The sequence below is a fragment of the Stegodyphus dumicola genome, chromosome 5, assembly GCF_044657685.1.
Source record: "Stegodyphus dumicola isolate Sdum_Otavi_A_Nest chromosome 5, ASM4465768v1".
In the NCBI taxonomy this organism is placed as follows: Eukaryota; Metazoa; Arthropoda; class Arachnida; order Araneae; family Eresidae; genus Stegodyphus; species Stegodyphus dumicola.
The window spans coordinates 55,639,457-55,661,891 of NC_140772.1; the positions used below are offsets into that span (position 1 = coordinate 55,639,457).

Genomic DNA, 22,435 nt, shown 5'->3' on the forward strand with positions numbered 1-22,435 from the left:
TGAAAATGGCGATGATGGCAGCCCGTTCACCATGATTTGAACCCTGAACCAAACTACAAGTGTTCAGCGACTTTACCGCTCGGCCGCTGGTGGGCCTCCTCCTATTATGAAGTAGTATGAAAGGATGTCTGCAACTTACTAGACTTTATTTTAAAGTGTAGTAAACGCATGCAAACTATCCGACAATGATAGCGGTGACAAGTATTATGAAAATTGAAGTTCAAAGAATGGGATATATTGTAACTTCTTTAACATATGAAAGGAGAAATAAGTCGTTTCGAACGATGAAATCCTATATAATTTATAGTTTGCTTCAAAACGACAGACATGAAACACCCATCAGGACATTGAATAATCCTTGAATTCTTGCATATCTTTGTATTTAAGGCTCACTATGATATATATTATTGTCATTACATGCAAGATGTATTTTTGATTTCTACTTTCATCCGTAAATGTACTTAAGTATATATGTATAATATAGATACATAATATTGTAAATATATTTTAAAACTTTATTTTTGCAGGAATTCCAGATGTTCATTCTGTTGCTGGTTCCCCTCCTATACTAATTTCAGAACCTACCCGAACAATGAAGTCATTCCCAAATTTCCTAACTTCAGAAAAACGCTCTGTATCAGATACCATAGTTACTAGTATTCCGCATTCAAAGGCACAAATTAAAATCCCAACAAAACGCTCAAATTTTTTCCAGAAATTCCCCATTAACGAATACGAAGCGTTCGCAAAAGACCTTCCGAAACTCTTTTTGACGAAAGATTATATTCCCTACAAAGACTTTTTTCATCGTTATCCAACTTTACGAGATTTTGAAAAACATCTTATTCTTATGAAAGCAGAAAAAAGACTCCGACAGTTAACCCAGCAACCTAAAACAAAAGAAACACGAGTAGAGATATTTTATACAGGGTGGATAATGTTTGGTGGTTTTAGCCTATTTTTCATAGTCTTCGTTTGTTGTTTTATTTTCATTATTCGATATTTTAAAAAGCAATGGCCTTATATACCAACAAGTGTTGGAAGAAGGGAACTACAAAATAACGATATTCGACAAGATTTGGAGGAGGGGAATTGAAAATGCAACAATATTAACAAGCATTGGAGGACGGAGAAGGAGGTGTTGGAGGAGTGGAATTCAAAAGCGAACAACATTCAACAAGCATTGAAGGAGGGGAACACAGAAAACAACAACATTTCACAAGCGTTGGAGAAGGAGGGAAAATCAAAAGGCAGCCACATTCAATAAGCAGTTTAGAAGGGGAACACAGAATACAACAATATTTAGCAAGCGATGGAGAAGAGGATGCTGTTGAAGGGGAATTCAGAAACTACTTTCAGTAGCGGAAACAAAAGAGATAATCAGAAAGAAACAAACAAGCCGCCCATCAATCTATATTGAAATATATAGGAAATGCATTCTTAAAAAAAGTAAAACTAAACCCATCTAATGTGCAAACAATAGACGAATTATCTTCATTTAAGCCATTTCTAATACTCAACAAAATGTGTAAATCGATCTGCACGCTGACTAAGAACAAAATGAATTCCAACTAAAACGAAAATGAAAAACAGAACAAGGGCAGAGCAGCTGAACAAATAGCAAATATTTACTAACCCAGAAAAGCAATTTCGAATGATACAAACAATATAATTAAGGATAATATGAAATAGAATTTTCAATACAAGACAGGACCGTGAACGAACATCTCCAGAGAACGTTCAAGCCCATATGTTAGTCAAAACCCGACTTAAGCAGACGAAACCATCGAATTCGATTTCTACTAGGAATACGCCATAGAGTTTCAAAAATATCAGCAAAATGTAAATAATTGGAGTGAATCTGCAGAATAGACTAGTTTTCCAAGACAAATTTCAGATATTACACAATACAGTTTTCAGTAATCTGCTTTATATGAAATTATATTTTGGAAAACTGTAAGCTAACAAAAGTAAAATCAGCGAATTTTAATTGGCGTAAGCTTTAAATGAGGCACTAATGCAAGAAATTAAAAAAACAGGTATCGAATTATATGTTCCTATTTTTAAAAGAAAACGGAGAAGGCATTAAGATGTTTTATATTCACTGATAATTTAATAAATATATGAGAGTAAAAAGTGGGAATAATTAATAATAATTTTTTGCGTCACTTTCACATCGGAAAGACTGCAGAAACTCCACTTAACAGACATTATTTATTTGAATTAAGACCATCGCTCTGGTTTTATATTATTATAGAGGGAATGACTTTAATATCATTACAAATTCTTAAATGAACCTCTGAAATATCATTTTTCATAATCGATGCATAAAGGAATGTAGCAATAAATTTAACTGTGCCTTGTGGATATCCATTAATAAACATTCGGCCTCTGTACCAGAAGTGTGCAATGAAGGTATCCGAAATCTCATGCGTACGAATCATATATCTTGTGGCAAAAGTCATTATTCGCCTCTGCAAATACGACGTAATAGGAGAAAGCAGAAGAAATCTACCACCATAGGAAAACCTCAAGTTTCTCGTCCAGAACTTTCTCACTTAATAAGATGGGAAGTATATCTCCAGATTGAATATCCTACTTTATCTAAATACAAGATCACCGCATATAAACAAATATAGAATTCATTATCAGGTACTTTCGTAAATTCGCTTGATGTTTATATCGCATCAAAGATAATTTGACGTACTACTGCATCTAATGAAAAAGGGAAAAGTAAATTCTGCCTGACATTGGGGAGATTATTGGTTCCTATAGTACCTGTTCACGTCTTTTGAAACCATGTCCAGATGCGAAAAAATAAAACTTGACAAATCTTCGTGGGATTAATTTCCTTTAAGCTTCTACTTGTAAAGTCGCTAAAAAAAACCTTAAGAAATCTAAGGATACAAATATAGATTTTCCATGGTTACAGAAATATATAAGTAATAACAAAGATGAAATTTTGCCTGTTTTCATTTCTTAAATTGTTTGAAGAATGCAAAACAGCCTGCATACTTCTTCAAAAGATTAGGACAAATGAGATTAAGACAGCATGTCCTTCAAAGATGGCTTAAACAAAGAAGTTTTAGCGTTTTGTCTTCTAGCTCAGACGATGATCGATTAAGATGTTCTTCTACCACCATAACTCATCCAGTAACGAAAACGTTCTACTAATTTCTGCTTCCATTTGACACGTCTATTCTCCTCCTGAGCTGCTTTCCCACTGAAGCAGATAGTTACATATCCCATTAGTTCGTACAAACTGGTTTCTGTATTCTGACTGATTTCTCGCATCAAAACAATACAATATTTGTTGCCTACTTCTCGACTTTCCAATGAGATACTGCCACTATGACTTCTCTCGAGAACAGGATATGAACTGAAATTTGTAACCATTTATTTTATATTCTCCTCAACATTTATTTGCCCTTTAGAACTCAAATTTAAAAGAAAAATATGTGAATATCCGTTTCAAATTGGCATCGTAATCGAGCAAGTAAATGCCAATTGTTTCTGTCTGAATCAAGCAAAACTTGTATCTATATTTCAGTGTTTCCCGTGGTATTGATTATGGACCTAGCACTCAAAGCTGTGAACCCTGCCCCATGTACTAGGTAACTAGAAGCTCCAGAACTATTTTAGATATATGTACATGTATTATAGGAATACGTATACACGTAATGAATCTCAAAGAATCAAACTTGTTATTGGAAAACTGAAATACCAAGCAGCTGATGATATAAAAAAATCTCTGAATTATCTCTTTGAAAGGAAACTATCTGCACAACGTACATCATGTTTTGGTACATCATATCACTTCCGAAATCTAAAATTGCAGCAGGAATAAAGGAAAAGTCGCTTTAGACGCTACAGTAATTCTAATATACAACCTTGACTTGTAATAATAACTATGTTAGAAATCAAGAATTGCAAACTTCTGGTGTAGAACTTGACTCTTTTAACAGCATCAGTAACAAAGCCAGAAGCTAAGCCGTGTCGGACATATGTGATATGTCCAATGCACGTTCTATCGAGTATGTTAACAGGTGTGCTAAATTACAAACATATTGCATGGAGTTCCAGAATGTAAAATTATAACCCTCTTATGTTATATAACTTCCTGTTTCTAAATCCAGCTGTCGTCATCGGTACCGAAGCTCTAAAACACTTCTCTCCAATCGGATTTCAATTTTCTTTGCTTCAGTAGGCGGCAAATCCTCTACACAATAGTTCGTCCTTAACTGTGATGAGGTAAATGGCCTGTTTACGGATTCCAGTACCAATTGTCTCTCCCAGAGAAAATGAAAATTATGATACGATTAATAATTCCGATAATAATACAGACGTTTCAGTAACTGCTTCAATTCTTCAGAAATAGAAGGTTCTACGAAACGACATATAAACTTCAAAATAATATACACAGCAGCCAAGCGATTTATGCCAAGAATAAGCAAGAAATCATAATTTTGTATCTTATTTTGACCAAGATTGATATGAAAAATGATTACGCGAAATTTGCAAAGAACATTTGAATTAAATGATTAAGTTCGCATTTCACACAATAAAATGAAGACAAATTATTTAAACGACAGATAGAAGTGATTAGCTCGAAATCAATATCAAAGGAATAACTCCATGTTTGAGAAGTTTCAAAGTCATTGAAAACGTTACAATGTGAATTCGGAAATATGAAACAAATTACATGAAAGGAGCAGTAACTCCCATAATCCTACTCATATTGTAAATTCCTTCTCCAATATACGTAAAAAGCAATTCAAAAATTACGATACTTTAGTAATGAATATATGAGAAATTAATTACAAGTTTCTGTCTTCAATCCGAGAATAGCTATTCCATAAATCGAGAAATTCCGAAGTCAAAACTGTAGTTTTAAGCAAAATGCTGGAGTTTACAACAGAATTTCAGATCAAAACTGTATCTACACGAGGAGTCATCTGGATCCCGAACAATTTCCCTATATTTTCTGACGTAATTAGAGATGGTAAAATATGAATTAAAATTGCAAAGCTGTTCGCTGATTTGGAGGAGTTTCGAGTGGGTTTGGTTTGTCTGATTATAGCAAAGAACATAAAGACTGCTGCCTAATGGAGGTATGCCTTCGAGGAGGAATTTCTAGTGCAAACTGGCTCGTATGCACGATCACGCCCATGCAATCAGCCTGATTGCCGAGATTAGTATCCCGAACCAAACTACAAATATTCAGCGACTTTTTTGTTCTGCCACTGCACACGGCTTTTTCAAGTGGAAGAGCATTACGATTTAGGGCTGCTACGTAAAGTACTGCTTGACTTGAAGGTAAAACGTGATAGCAAAACTGCGTATCTAGTGGTCGTATGGATATTGTTTTAGCCCCTTGCATGTGTTATTGTTGTGACTGACGGCGATTGCATTAGCGATATAAGTAGACCATCTTTGTCTTGATTTAACTTTGAACTGAAGTTTCCTTAATAAGAGAATATATGGACCAGCTGTCATCAAAGCATAAAATGTCTTTGAAAATAGATCAATAACGCCTATATTTTCTGTGGAAAATTAAACAAATATAATTCCTTAAATATATAGTTATAAGGAATTGTCTGAATGCCAGTTTTATATTTAATTTGTAATAGGTATCATATTTAATTTATAAATTTCTACAGTATTATGCAGTTTGATGACTAAGAGGTTGGGATTAGCTCATTGTTTATCCAAAATATCGGAATCCTGGCTGTATGTTTATTTTCTGTGAAAGTAATTGCCATCTGGTATTCAGCCTACTTCTGTATTTCGTTTTCCTTACTGTGTAGACTAAAGGCAAAGATTTGCTGAATTAAATTATGCAGAAAGTCTGTAGTAGTCTGACAGCTTAGAAAATTCAGGATAATCTGCATGAATATGCAATATAAAATAAAGCCTTTTTGTTGGTATTCTTTTTATAATATCCACCTTATTGAAACTTCGACTGCAACCTCGAACTGTGACTGATACTAGCGAGTATAATTCAAGAAGCAAATGTAAAATGTCGTACAACTTGAATGACTCTGTAGAAAAGAGTAAGAACTTTCATACCATCCGTATTTTGTCATATCAGATATATTTAAAAATGCAGAACTGCAGTTTCTGCAAAAAGTAAATTTAGATAGGCACAAACAGTATGTAATATAACCAGTTGATATCAATGATAGTTATCGATATTTATTGCAAAAGCTATCTTTAAACAACTCGACATTAGAATAAAAAATATGATGTCAGTATATTTCAGCATTTGCAGTGGCATTAGCAAAAATGCGCAGGTTAGATCTGCTGAAAAAAAATTATGAACACCCATTGTAAAGATTCAGCTTTCTTCGTTGATGCATTTTACTGTTTTTGCGTGGTTTTCACTTCATCCAGATTTTACTATGTCAGATATCTTTCTCTACACAATGTCCAAACAGACTTATTTCTTTGTCAGTATTAGAGCAACAAATTACGTGCTCCCCTTGTCTGAAGAAATACTTTATGCAGCCTGTTACTCAAGGCATATCTGGTTTTGTAGCTCTTCGATTTCCTGTAGCTGCAATGAAAGTCCTTGCAATATAGACTGGTGTCAGCTGCTTGTTTCGTTTAAAATCATCTTCAAATAATTATCCTGACAGTTTGTTTTCGAAAGTTTTTAAAACCGTTCCCAGGCACCTGACAAGACGCATTTAAATATGTATAGGTCTTTACAGACATGTGCCAGTGCCTATACCTATTCTATTCTCAAAATCATAAGCTATTTCTTATAAACGTCAGAATGGTTTCAAAACGACAATTTCCCCCTTTCAAGCTGGAGTATTTTATTCTTCTATCCATGCAGTTCTTGATATTATAATTTGAAACACGCCTTGTTCTCCCTTCCAAATGTGTCAAAAGAACAGAAGCATAGTTCTACGTAGAAGTTGAATTTCTCTGAAGTACGGAATAAGGTTGATGGTAAGTTGCTAACCATGTGCCTTTCTTGTTTCTAACCGTGACTTCACTTAATAGATTAAAAATATATAATCACTTTTCATAGTTGTGGCTTTAAATTTTCCCTTCGGCCTATAATAGTAAGTCGAGCTGTCGAAAGTGTGGAATTTCATTCCCTCATACTTTGATAAAAGAAAAAAGTTAGTCATCCTGAAGTTTGCATGTGATTATACACTGCTGGCAGGCGAAACTGTTAGAACATGAAGGAATCGCACTGCAGAAATTGAGGGGTTCTTTGAGAAGTGTAGAATGCTTATTTATTTATATCATTATCAAGCGATGCGAATATTACAAACAAGATTGATGATACTTTAAAAAAATTCTTAAACAAAAAATTTAATCTTTAAAATTCAAATTTACGTGCTGTTTCTTGGTTGAAGTTAGGGTTAAGCTCGGTGAAAGCAGATGGAAATCAGCTCATATCATAATTCGATCACCGCAGAATCTCAACTTAACAGAATGAAAAATAATCTTTTTACCGAACAGTTGTTGCTAACTCTTGTACAGATCTAAGGACATTTATGAGAATTTTCAATTGATGGTTTTGAGAGGATGACACAGAACAAATTAAGGAATCGCACTGGATGTCAACAGATGTCTTGTGCACATTGCATTTCGTTTTGGTTCAGATAAGTAATGTAATCTATTTTAGAAAGCTATCACTGTTGTGCAGCACGACTTAGTTGCCGATGTTGTATAACGTATTTTGTGTGTTACGCATTGGTAGGAATTCGACAATTGCTCCAGCTTTCTTGGAATCTGCACCTTAGGAAACAGAACTTCGAAACTGCTCTAAGAGAAATATGTGAAAGGTGAATGCGAGTAAAATCATTGCAATTTGACGAGTCCCTCTTTTTTTTTAATAGCATCATGATGGCCAAATCGGACTATTCCAGGACTAATGGCATGGAGAGCCATTGAGTAGACATCACATTCACTTCTGGAATGCATATTAAGACGGTACGTCCTGTAGCCCGTACAAGCATGAAGAGAACGCATAATCGGATGGCGGATTGGGGAATGCTTCCATTGACTTAAGTTTGTAGCAAAATAAATTAGGAGGACAAACATGCAGTCGAACCCATCGGGCAATGGCATCCTTTTCAATGATGAGTGTAAATTCAGCATCTACGAATACTGCTATCGCGTGCAAGGCAGCCTATGCGTTTACCTCTGATCATGCCTTGGAGCAAGATTTGAAGTGTGCTATGAGGACATCAAATAAAAACGAGAAACAAAGCAAGAAAGATGAATTTCAGGTCTACCTAAAGAATGATGACATTCATATTGATTGCCTTCGAAAGACTATGCTAAATATAAATTTATAATTTAACAATAAGAACTGTACTATTCTTCGAAAAGATAGGACAGACGGAAGTGGAGGAGGACTTGCTTTCTTTACTTGCAATAATATTGTCCAATAGAGGGAGATAAAAATTAATCAAATCCAAACCACGGAAATTCAGGCCATGGAAATCCTCATCCAAAGACACTGCTGCATCCTGGTTAACGTGTCTATTACCGAGAAGAGTCACGTGCCGAAACCCTCTATAAAATATCTGACACCCAATCTGACTTCATCCCAGCCATAAGGATGGCATTATCGCCTTATATGAAAACGATACTGCAATTCTCAGCAAATCCACCAATCCGAAAAGAGCCATCCGAAACCTCCAAAATGCGATAGACTATATCTATATGTGGTTTAACGCTTGAAAAATTAAAATCATTGAAAGGAAATCTACTACAATATATTTCCAAAAGAACTCTTATAATAATTTGGCCATTCCAAATGAAAAATGTGTTAAATATTTAGGCGTTTATCTCGATCAAAAACTAACCCTCAAAAACCATATCGAAAATATCTGTAAAAAAACAACCAAGCAATAGTCAGTATCTATGCACTCATAAGGATAAATTCTATACTTAGTCTTGCTACAAAAACAGTTTTTATCTACAAGCGATCCGCCCAAATTTATTGTATGCTTCCCCAGCGTGGGCTGCAACTGCAAGAACTCACCTCGAAAAAATACAAATAATTCAAAACAAGGCCATCCGAATAATTAGAAATGCACCTCGATTCGTACAAAACAGCACTCTTCACAATGACTTAAAACGTAAACCCACGAACTGTGAAATTCTGAAAGCTTCTCATAACATTTTCACGAAATGTGACAGTCACTCCAAGAATATCATCAAAAAACTTGGAAATTACGATTTCACAATTGAACAACGGCAAGCCAAGATTTTACTTCATTTTCTTTACTTATACATTTACTTATCAAATTACAAAACGCGATGTACTTTGTTCCTGCCAAAGCAAAATGACTTTGTGTGTAAATAGTTTTTTGTCTTGTGAACCGTGTTTCAATGTACTGAAAATTGTGTTTTTCATCATTTTACTTGATGCCAATTAAAGCTCATCAGAAAAATAACTTTTAGGAAATTTTAAAAATGCATTACAATACATCCTGCAAGAGATAGCGCCACCAGAGCTCCAGTCATCTAAAATGCTGATAGATGGCGCCACACGATCGCCTCATGTTTCACTTATTTTACGAACGGCGGCACAGAAGGATCCGTCATTAGTAATCTCTGAGTTCTAGCACAGCATATGCACAAGTATTTCCATATTATTGGATACAACGTATTCGATTCTTCACGCATTTAAATGGCAAGTAATATATTGGCACAGGCCGTTTTAATGGTCGATTGCCTCTTACTAAGTGATACGACATAGAGATTTTCCTTACTATGCTGGTCGATTTTAATGCTAAAAGGTAAACCTGCGGCTTGCATTCACTGGATGTGGAGAGAAAGCAGATAATGGATCTATTGATAGACCCAAATTTGCTACCTTAAACGATGGACAAAACACTTGCCTTTCATCGTGATCTCACTGAGGTGTATTATCACATATCCAATACCTGTACATGGAAGATCATTGATAATGCAACGAATAATCATCGACCTGTTATTATGAAGCTCAATGTTATTGCTGAAATTTCTGAAAAAAGTAAAAAGATTTTGGAATTTTAGAAAGGCAGACTGGTCAGATTTCGCCTAATATTTCGACAACCTCTGCCACAGTATTCATATCCCAGAAGATTAATTTGAGGAACAGATGGAGAGATTCACGCAAAATTTCAATTCAGCTAAGAGATTCATACCAAAAGAAAAAGAAAAGAACATTGAAATCTTGACTGCAAGGACCAGGATATAGACTCCCGATGAAACAGAGAGACTGATTAAAGAGATCAACTTAAGTAAACAATACGGACGAAAACATAAAATTGCTATCAGGGGGATGAAACAGACTAGAAGAAAAACTATTTGCCAGTGAGCAACAAAAATGAGCCGAGCATTGTAGAACTCTATATTTAAGAAAAGACGTTAAGTATCGGAAAACAGCTAAATCACTTGACAACTCGTTCACTAAAACTGTTTACCAATCTTGAAATAACCTTGATGCAGCTGGGCTAACAGTAGATATATGTTGGTAGGTATGTCTACCAAAACTATTAAGGGAAATAAATCACTTGTAAATTATTATATTTTTGGAGAATTGGTTAAATATTTTAATGTAAGAACAAGACAATGCATGTTGACCATCTTTAACACATCATGGAAGTCTGGTCTGGTTGGAAGATTTTTGTTATTGTACCTTTGCTGGAACCAAATAAATCGCTACAGAATGCAAGAACTTTATGGCATATCGTCCTAATCAGCATCCTTTGCAAGGTGATGGAATGAATTATCCACTCACAATTCACGGATGTCCTCATGAAACATAGGAAGATAAATTTTTATAAGACTCACTATGGAAAATAACATATAGTGGAAAACCAATTATTCTATCATCGATGGTTTCCAAGAACGATACCAAAAAGATCATTGCTGTTTTTCTTTATATGTCTTCCTCAGCTGATAAAATATGGAGACAGAAAATAATAAACCATATACGGTATTGAAGGAAATGCCCTTATCTTGGAAATTTTATCAAGGGAAAGATAATAGTTGCAGGTGTACACCAAGCTCCAATTTTAAGTCCTCTTCTCTTCCTGTTATATATGACAGACATTCGCCCTTAAAAAAGATACTCAATCGGCCTCTCTCACATATGACTTCGCGATCTGGCACTCCAGCAAAGATATAAAAACTCCATAAACTAATAAATGGGATCGTAAAATGAACGCAGAGCTTAAAGCCCAAGATCAATGCTTAATCCGCTTAAAAGACTACTGTATGTATCTTCAACAGGCAAGAAGCATAGACATTTGGTTAATCCAAAATTGTACATTGAAGGCAAATTCATAATGAAGACATCATGTCCAAAATACTTAAGAATCACATTAGATGCAGAATTAAGATAAACTAAGCATATCAAAACCCATGTAATGAAAATGCAGTGAAAATATTAAGAATCTTTAAACGTCTTTTCGAAAGCAATAGGGGAAATTTTCTGGCACTTGACATGTACATATACCTTCCCATTTCTGAGGAACCAAAAGGACTCATTGTCTTCTGTTGTTTAATTGCAGCTCTACAAGAAATCCTGTATACAAGCTCTCTAATCACCAGCGAATACACTTTCGCCTAAACGATGGTAAATATTTAGATAAAGTCTGTTTTCTTTAGTGATTGCAGCGAATGTCAACATCACACTAACGAGAACGCAAATAAACTGCAAAAGAGACTCAAATTCTTAGCAATAATTATAACGTAAATATTATTTTCTGGGACGAAAATGCCGCGGCCATATACAAATTGAAGGAACTTTCAATTCCGATAAAGCAGGAACTCCATAACATCAATGGAGATAGACTTTTAACAAAAATTTGAGTGAAACTTAGAACTCGCCATCACAGAGGACTGAAAACTGACACAGTAGATCGGAAAACCTACAGAAACTGTGTAACTGCCCGGACACTGAATTGACCTCTGCACACATTTTTCATTGTCGGGCCCTTCTTGCTGGAATGTTAAAAATTTGGGTCTTGTTCATGAAACGAATCCCTACGATAACAACAATTTGCCGATTGTCAAGTTTTCATCTTTGTCCCTGGCTATATATAAATAGGTTTCATCATAGGCAAGACAACAAAAACAAACCATATCAAGTATTTCGGCTACCTCCTGTTACGGAATTAGATTATAGCTGTACCATATTTTCTGGACCTGTGTCGCACCATATTTCAACAAGAATGAGAAGCTGTATGTTGCTCACGCTGCCATAAGTTTCCTTAATGAGCAGGGAGAGGGAAAGGTGGACAGAGGAACAGAACTTTATATGGTTTGACTATTTTTGCTCCGTCGCACTGCTGTTCTAGCACTACATCTATTACGGGGTGCACAGCTCCCACTGAAACCGGCACAGCTAGGAATCCAGTAGACAGTGAGCGATATTCTTACCATTCTCCAACTGGTTGTCGGTCTCAGGCATGTATTCTGCGTTTCATTATATGCAATTCTAATTATTTTATTTTGAAATTAATTTTGGTATTTCAATAGTGTTTTGGTGTCGATTTATATTTCGTTGTTCATAGGTATAGTTTTATTAGTGTCGCAGAGGAACCTATGGGACATTGTCTTACATTTTATATATCCTTCTCCCTTTATATGTTTCATATGCATTTATTTCCATAATCTTGAGGTGTCTAAATCGCTGCCTGACTGTCCTAAAAATGGTAACTAAAATGATGTTCCCAAATATTGCGCAAATATTTGCTCGTTTTGTAGTTGTAGCCTCGGCTAGCAGTATTAAGTATTAGCAGGTGACCTTTCCAGATTTCATATTCATGTTCTGAAATTAAAAAAACATGGTATTCCCAACTTTGTTGTTAATTTTCGATCCTCTGTTGGCCATTTCATATTAGATTATTCCAGAAATTTCTGCTTTGCTGCCCGTGCAGTAGATTGAATAAATTACTAATTATTCTATATTGCTATTGATATTGTTTATTATTAAATCTCTATGGCTACACATTACAATAGCAGGCCATTTCATGTTATTAATAACTATAGTTGGCTCCTAATCGTCTGATAACAGAAACCGTTCTCCTATACTGTCGTTGTTTAGCAATAGATCCTGTAACGAGCATGCGCGAACAAAGTATTTTTCTTAATACTAATGTTTTAATAGATTGTTGTTTGTTTCGCTTTTGTACAGCTGCTAATTAAGTGGTTAGATAATGAAGAAATTTCAAAAGAAATTTCGTTATTTCGCAGTGATATTCCACAACTGTGGTCCAATCAGCAGGAGCATTTCTGCAATATTTGAAGTAAATATCTTTTTATTTGTTGTTGGAAGAACTTGCTAATATTAGGAAAATGAGGTCATTAGAGATTAATGTTCTTATACGAAGAAAGGGTCATCTGAAAGCACAAATAACGCGATTGAAGGGCTTTGTGACTAACATAACGATGAATCAAAGGTTGACACTGCAGAACTCGAGTGTAAGCTGGTCAATATTAAAATTAGTTTCAACAAATTTGAAGCATATAAAGATGTGTTTTAAATTCTGAAGATTGGGAAGAGCACAAACAAGATAAGTCTTCTCGGAAATGGAAGTTGACGTCGAGAAATGTGAGGTAAGCTTTATACATTTATCAGAGGAACTGGGCAATATACCCAGCAGCAATTATACTGTTTCTCGTAGTAATGTTGCGGCATTAAAAAAGCAAAGTTCAGTTAAACTGCCAGAGATTACCTTGCCTAAATTCAACTGAAACTGCCAATTAGGGTTTCTTTTTAAAGTTCAGTTTAAATCAATAATCGATGACAATGAATACCGACTGCAAATAACATAGTTTTGTCACTCGGTAGTAAACCGACTCACAAAACCTATGTTATTTGCAATCGACTCTTGTTGGCCAGGCAAAGAAAACTCAGACTACGGATGAAACTTATGAATCTCTGTGGAAAACGTTAATAGCCAGATTTGAAAATAAACGGTTAATAATTAAAAGTCACGTTACCGAATTATTATCCATATCTAAAATGCATCGCGAATCGCCAAAAAAATTGAGACTTTTAATTGACAGAGTGCGCAAGCATCTTCTCGCACTAAAATAAATTAATAGAATTAGATCCTAACCAGTTAATATAATGTTAATCAACTGAATGCTAGAAAATTTAGATAAAGAGTCAAGACATCAGTTTTAGTGCCTTTAAAGTTATTTTTTTCATATATGTAAGTAACCGCGCTTAAAAGCCTGGAAAACATATTGTCATCTGCTTTTGATGTAGAGTCAGTACAATATTTGGTTTTGGTTAATTTTGAATGTGGCAAAGCACGGAAGGGCTATATGCCTAAAGGAAGGGATTCCTTCGTAGGAGACGTTCTATGAGAAAGTGCCTTGTATACACTTATATATGGGGAAAACCGCGAAGACGCCCATGCACTAGCCCATTCGGATTTAACCTAGACCGAACTACCACTTTTGAAAAACTCTGCGGATCAGTTAGATGTAGTTTGAGTACAATCAGTTGATTTCTTTAAAATCTGGAGGAACATTTTTGATGCATACTTATAAATAGCCGAGAAATAGAAAGACGAATGTTTTCGATGCGGTTGAGAAATCAACTAATTTGCAACAAGAGGCAAGAGTGCCATCCTTCTCCGTTAGTAACTTAAGCTTAGCCTTGAATCTATCTACCTAACTGAGGGAACACGCTAACAACATCAGAGTGGGTTCGAAATTGTAAGCCACTGATGACACTTTGATGCTAGCGTCTTTCTCTTAAAATGGTTTGATACTAGCCTCTTTTTCTTCGTAATTGAAGAGTCCGGCCATATATGCCATTATTAACTGAAGCCAATCCCCCATGCTTTCATAGATTTGTATGCCTTTTGCCTAAAATACCTCTGTTTTACACTCCTTATTCCTCCGTTCTCCCTGCAGAAAATTCCACCTGCCAGAGAGGTCGTCATCATGTGTCTTCAGCGGGACTGTTTAATCTTTTTACGTAAAATGAAATAGAAAAATCCTCACAGACTGAAATTCAAAAAAGGAAATGGTAAGTGGTTTGCCGTATTCTAAATGATGTGTCTTCGTTGTTCAAACTCATGTCATCGGCGGTCATCTGTTAAAGTCGTCGAAAGGTAAAATGGTGTCGATTCGGACTTAAACGAAATGTAAAAAACATGATATTTAAACTTGGTAATGCGATACTGAAAAAGAGATCGATTACTTTCCGTAAAGTACAAATGGAATCTGAGATCTTTACTATTTCTTACTTTTTCTTCAAGTTATTTTCCGCGAAGCTTCGGAGCTCTAAAAATCAAAAGAAAATTTCAAAAAGGATATTATAAAGCATTCACACTAGTTTATTAGTTTTTGTTAAATGAGAAACTATAAAGATACATTTAGTTACAGATTACGTTTTAAACTTAACACGAAGTCATCACGTGTAACAAAGAATGCCGTGCAATGCTTCGCAAACGTAAACAGTTTTCTTATCGAATATTAATTAGATTTAGACAAGAATCTTTCTCAACTGAAGGAAACTATAAAAGAATGGTGCTACTTTGGTAGACGGTTGCACGGATTTTGGCGATTTTTTGGAGATTTTCCTTTGGCGAGTAATACAACTTATGGTAAACCCATTGCTGGATAAGTTATTTATGGTAACCGATACTTTGTTGTCATTTTATTTAAAAAAATAATGCGTTTTATTGTGCATAAATTCCGTGTTTAAAATATTATTTATGGCTTTTAAATATTAAAAATCAATTTAATTTTGCATTTTTATTTGAAATAAAAATTTTATTGTTTATCATATTTTATGAAATTTTATGTTGTGGATGATGTAATCAATGACGTCGCCTTACTTTAAAAGTAATTCGTTTTAATATGTATAAATTTAATCTAATGTTTTAAACATTATTTATGGCTCTTAAATATAAAAATACAATTAAATTTTGCATTTTTTTAAAAAATGATTTTATTATGTATGAATTTTTAAATAATTTTAATTCTAGCCGTGATGTAATAAGCTCTCTGATTGGTTATAGAATATTTGTGCATTAACGAGCTGTAATCAGCTCCCTGATTGGATACTGACAATTTATGCATTTCCGCGCCGTTTTAAAATTTAATTTATATCTTCGAATTCCTTCAAAGATGTTATCTAAATTATGATTCTGATTTTTTATTGTGCTACTTATCAATAAGCAACAGGTTAAACACTCAAAAAAATGTAAGTACATATTTTTCTTTTATTTTATAATTGTATACTTCAATTTTTGTTAAAAACATTAATACAGTATTTTCAGAAATTGCTGAGATAATTATTGTCCATATGTTTTAATGTTAATTATATTCTATATAACGTATTTTAAAGTATTTGAATTTAATAATATTCTAATTCTTTTAAATGTTGGTATGATGGTTTTGAATTCGATATTCAATTTCAGTAATATTTTAATCTAATTAAACGTTGGCTCAATGTTTTTATAGTGGTGTTTTTATTCTCTTCTTTGCTATATGAAAGTAATAATAACCTTACTTTAGTATTTTATACTTATAGTAAATGTATTTATTTACCCTTGCCTGCCATCTTAAAAAATGACATTTTCAACACAAAATTAATCCATTACATTTAACGATATTTATTTATTTAAGTTTCGAATACTTTACTATGCGTAAAAACAGCGTTTTTCAAGATGGCTGACGTTTGTAAAAATCGCGCCAACAATTCGGCCAACGTAAATCCCCAAAAATCCGTGCAACCGTCTACCAAAGTAGCACCAAAAGAATACTTCTGATGAGGAAAAAAAAATAAATATGTCTGAATGAAAAAATTTTATTAAGACACCATATGACTTCCTGGCGCGGAATATTAATTTATACGCATTTTTGCTGCATTTCTTTTAAAGTTACATCTTTGAATTTCATTAGAGATAGACTTCTCATTGAATTAGTTCAGTTCTCACTTCACGATCAGGCAAAATTTCATAAAATCTTAAAATATCTTGATTAAACATTGAAAAATGTATATAAAAAAATAAAACACCAAATACAATTAAAAACCACTAAAAGAAACAGTCTCTACAATTGAAGTGACACTTTTTACGCAAAAACAAACTATTCGGCCAACAGGCGGCAAGAAAGCAGGTTATTCGATGCATAAAAGTTTCGCTTTGGCCCCACTCCGCAAAAGGACACTGAATGTGCAAAAATATTTAACTCACTATTCTACTAAGTTTCAGTTTTAACCAAAAATGGCTGTTATGGTTAAAAAATAAGCTTAGCAGCACTTAAACCAATTTTAAATTTTTGATAATTAAACAAATATTGCACGTAGATTAACTAAACTCCTTACGTACACATGTTGCGCAAAAACATCGTTAAATTGCATTTGATAGCTGTCAAAATCTATATTTTGGCTGAAATATTGTAACCGGAATTTTTCGTGATTACAATAGTTCCTTTATTTCGTAAAAAGAAGGAAAAATCTCTTAGAGGACTATAATAAATCATAAATTTTCCATTCATGCAGGATACACAGAAATTTTTCGCACAGCTATTGTAAACATTTTAATGACATTTGGAACAGCGTATTTAAATGAAAAATCTTTCTCAACGTATGTTTCAGCTAAAGGAAAATATGAAAACAAATTAAACGCAGAAAAGGAAATGCCATTACACATAATCAACAGATCTAGACAGCTAGACCTCAAAAGTTCGTGCAAAAAAAAAAAAAAAAAAAAAAAAAAAAAAAAATGGAAGCACACCCCAGTCACTAAATAGACAAGCGTAGCTGTTAACTGTAGTACAGGTTAATGATAATAATGACTAAATTACGTTAGTTTTATGTTAAAATGTTTAAATTAAAAATATTTTTTTACGTAAAGTAAATATAACATATTGTTCTACTTTAAATACTGATATATGGTATATTTTTCTAAAGCTGGGATGGATTTCACCGAAAAACCCTTACAGTTCTTAGTGTTCCTTGAGTCGACAAAGTTTGAAGACCGTTTCTCCACATCTTTTCTCATCTGAGTTCACCATTTTTCATTTTTGGCTTGATTCTTTGCTCTGTCGAAGACCTTTGGACCAAATCTCTTTGGATCAGTGCCTAAAGAATTACGAATCACCCATCATGTCGCACAACCCCTTCAAAGTTACGAACGTCCAGCATGTGTATACTCCTACAAAGTACTATAAAAAGGAATATTTTTATAGGATTTGAGAATCTTCAACAATGTTCTGCAAATATACGATGAAAAGAGTCTGTTACTCTCCGTTGGGACGCCATAATTGTAAAGAGTTATCTTTGCAAATGCTGTATCTTTTGAAGTTTGCAAACTAATATACCCCTCTTTCTCAGCTTTCTGGACGGGAGAAACTTAAAAGAAATTGGCTGACTTAGAATCGGTCAGTTTACTGGCAAACCGCTTTAAATATTGATACGAATTTGGTATTTAAAAAGCTAATGTTAGTTCAATTATAAATTAAATGGTTTCATTTCCGGCGCAGTGCAGCGCGTGACGAATATTAAAAGAAGAAAGCTAAGCCGGAAAATTAAAAATACAAGAGCACGTGCATTTAACATTAAATAAATAATTGTCTTTTTGATTTCGAGAAAGTACCAGAAAATTCTCGCACGCGCTTTTAAAATCTTATAAAAGGAGGAAAACCTCTCAGTGTGTAGTAATTACTTAGTTTGTTGTTTGTTTAGAAAACTGCTCTTGTTGACTGTAGCGAATTCGCGGATTAGCTTTCTTTAGCTGTTTTGAATTACGTTATATTGGACATTTGAGTAATTAAAAGATAACTACTGTGAGATATTGTAATACTGCATTATAATTTGAGGAAATTTAAGCATTTTTGTTGAAATAATAATAAATTTTTGTTCATTTTTCATCGAACTTGTGCATTCATTTCGTAACGAACCCGTACGCACGCAACAATATTATAACTTCACTAGCAGCAGCTCAGATAATTTTGCTGCACATGCTTGTGTAGTGAAATGTAATGTGCCTAAATTGAAATATTATATTAAAAATTGTTAAATATTCTGTGATAAAAAGAAATATTTTAAACTTTTTTTTTTCAATAAAATGACTGAATTTATAAGGCATTTTCTCCTTCCTTTCTGAGTGTCTTCGTGGTGTAACGTTAGCACAAACGACGCGTATTCGAGAAGTCCAGGTACCTACCGGAGACGCCATTGCTCATTTTTCAAGTTTCCAGCATCAAAATAAAATAATGATTCTACAGTGGCACCCGAACTAAAAGGTTGTGGGTGATGATTCTTCACCTACTTTTTTGCGTGCCTTCGTTGTGTAACGTTAGCAAACTAGGCGCGTATTCGAGATGTCCAGATCCTAGTCCCGGCGAGGACATTATTAATTTTTCATCTCTCTAGCTAATGACTATACAGTTTAACTGAATTTAGTATTCCACACCCTTCTTAATTTGCTGATTTAGTTCGATATTTTCTGCTAGCTTTCTGATTGAAAATACACTCATGTCCATAAATTAAGGATAATGCAAAATCAGGCAAAGGAATTGTTAGAAGCAAAACAAATTTGACTTATTTGTAAATCTTATTTATTAAACAAAAGCTAAAGAGCAAAATAAGATGCTGTATGTTTGATATTATTAAAAAAAATTAGCAATTTCTTCCCCCTGGAGCAAATTACAAAAAAAAAAAAAACCGACGATGCAATACATTCCGTACAACGCCTAGGCTTGCTGAGTATCAAATTATCGATCTGATCTGGGGGGATATTACACCACTCAAAAGTCAATGCTCTCCGAAGTTACGGTAGACATGTAGGAGGAGGTTGGCGGGCTGCAACTCGTCGGACAAGCATGTCCCACACGTGCTCTACTGGATTCAAGTTCCGTGAGAATGCTGGCCAGTCCATACGGTGATATTCTCCGATTGAAGGCATTCGCTTACGATGTTTGCACGGTGAGGACGGCATTGTCATCCATAAACACCAAATGTGCGCTCATGCCGCCCCGAAACAAACTTACATGTTGTTCCTGAATGACGTCCCATAGATTTGGCTTGTTATGGTTCCAATTTGAACATGCAGGTGAGTTCTGGAGCCCAGAATAATTCCACCCCAAACGAGCACTCCTGCACAACCGTAACGGTGTCGTTCAATGATGTTTCCTTGGTGGTAACGGGTACCTGGAGCTCTCCATATGAACGTCCGGCGAGAATCAGACTGCAAGCTAAACCTGGACTCGTCGGAAATCATCACACAAGCCCACTGTTGCGGTGTCCACAATGCATGCTCTCTATTCCAGGTTAACCGCAGGCGACAGTGAGTTGCAGTAAGTGGAACGCATCTGACAGGTCTACGAGCTCATAGACCAATCTGCCCTAAGCGTCTGTACACGGTCTGCCTTGAAATTGTCGTACCAGTGGCTGAAGAGTGCTGACGAGACAGGTCTGATGCTGTGCTCCGCCTCTTTCTTTTGGCAGTAACTGCTAAATACCGGTCCTCATTCGGCGTTGTAACTCTGGGGCGACTTGCTATAACGTCTACTCACATTACCGTCATCTTGGAATCGTTGCCAAAGCCTTGAGATGACACTCTGGGGAATTCCAAGTTCCTCCGATACTTCCAGTTGGGTACGCTTGCATTCCAGACGGCCGACACCACTTAACAAATTTTCCAAATGCGTCCTTTGTGTCATAACTATTCCGTTATTGCACTGAAATGCTTATAAAGCGCCTGCAAACAATTTTACTTATTTATTTGAAGAATTTTATAAATTTTATTAATTTTATTAAAAGAACAATTTTATTAATTTTACTTATATATTACTCTCTTACGCTCTCGTCATTGTGACGTACCATCGGTGTCATCTGGTTACTTCCTTAAATTTGCATATGATTCTTGAAGATGTGTGTAGTGATTTTGCAGGTGATATATTAATTTAGAGTTCGCTTTCCGCGTGACTCCGAATTACCCTTAATTTATGAACATGAGTGTAATTCATTTCGTATATTGTCATTCACATTGCTGTTTGATAACAAACAACTTCGACTGTATGCAAAACAGTTCCGGTTGTTCCAACACATTTTTAATAGGTAACTGTGGTTCAGTCAGTATTTATGGGCGTTACTAGCACATAATTTCTGGTGAAAACAAAAAGATTGCACGTACGCATTCTAAGCTCAGTTTCAAGGTGATATCATATTCTTATCCCTCCCATTATGTAAAAGAGCCGGTGTTCCTAAAACAGCTATACAGTGCGCTTCTATGTAACACATTATATATTAAATATCGAGTTAGAAAGTTAATTTGCAAACAAGTTTCGATGTGTGCAAATAATGCTATAAATTAATAATATTAGTGTAACTATTAAGAATCAGTAACGCTATAAATTAATAATTTTACTATAACTATTAAAAATCAATAACCCTTATCCATTTTGGATAATTACTACATTACAAATTTTAACACTCCGTCGGTCGCATCTCGAAACTTCCGGCATTTGGCTCGCTGTATCTGTCAGATACATCTCCATTTCACGAGTTTTCTGGTGATCTGTATTACTTTAAATCTTCTATTTTTATTCTTTTTAGGTACAGTCTTTTACACCTAGACCTTTCTTTCTATTCTTTTCTTTTTTTTCTTTTCTTTTTTAATATTTTTATTTATTATTTACAATCATTATTACACAGGTTAAGATGCCGTTAAAAAACAAACACAATGAAACATGTTAATACAGTTGAAAAATATTTCAAAATATGGCAGTTGTTCACAAATAAATAATATGACATAAAAATACATAATATAAAGTGACAAAATAAGTTATATTTAATTCGATTCTAAATTTAAGTTTGAGTTTCATTTGAACATATCTGATACATCATTACTGCATGTTCCAAACAAAACTATTAAGCACATTTTATGCAGGAATATTGGGTCAATCTACTTTTCTTATTTGTTTGACATGTAGAGCACCTTTTCCGTTTATTAGGGAATCTTTGCTTTTTTTCTTTGTTCAGCAGTTGGTCTGTAGGTTTGAAGTTTCATTTGCAAATCCTTCGATAAATTGGGTTTAGTAATGCGCCTAACAACTTCTTCATTGAGTAATTCCTTTACCAGTATTTTCAAATACACTCTCCTGTTCTGAACAGTATTCTGATTTCCCAAAAATACAACTAGTCCGTTTATAGCTGAAATATTTAGCATCGAATAAAATACTATCATCGGCCATCTCCTTGTATCGGAGCGTAATTATAAGTTCCACATATCTTATCCAGAGCATCAACACCGCATTTTGCATCATTATAAAATAGGATTATATCTGGCTTTTTTTTCATCTCCAGTGTCTACAGCTATAACATCAACAATGTGCATACTTGATACAAGCAAAACATTTTTGCCTTTTTTTCGGTACGTATGAAACTAAGGTGCAGTTTTTAGAAAAACCAAATAAGCTTGAATGTACTTCTTTT

General features: G+C 34.4%; 1 long non-coding RNA gene across 1 annotated transcript; it reads left to right on the forward strand.

The window, feature by feature from the left end:
* Positions 1–530: 530 nt before the first annotated feature.
* Positions 531–18,867, forward strand: LOC146997109 (uncharacterized). Its single transcript, XR_015041123.1, has 2 exons — positions 531–15,013; positions 17,909–18,867. It is a non-coding gene; the product is annotated as an uncharacterized LOC146997109 (long non-coding RNA).
* The last annotated feature ends 3,568 nt before the right edge of the window (positions 18,868–22,435 follow it).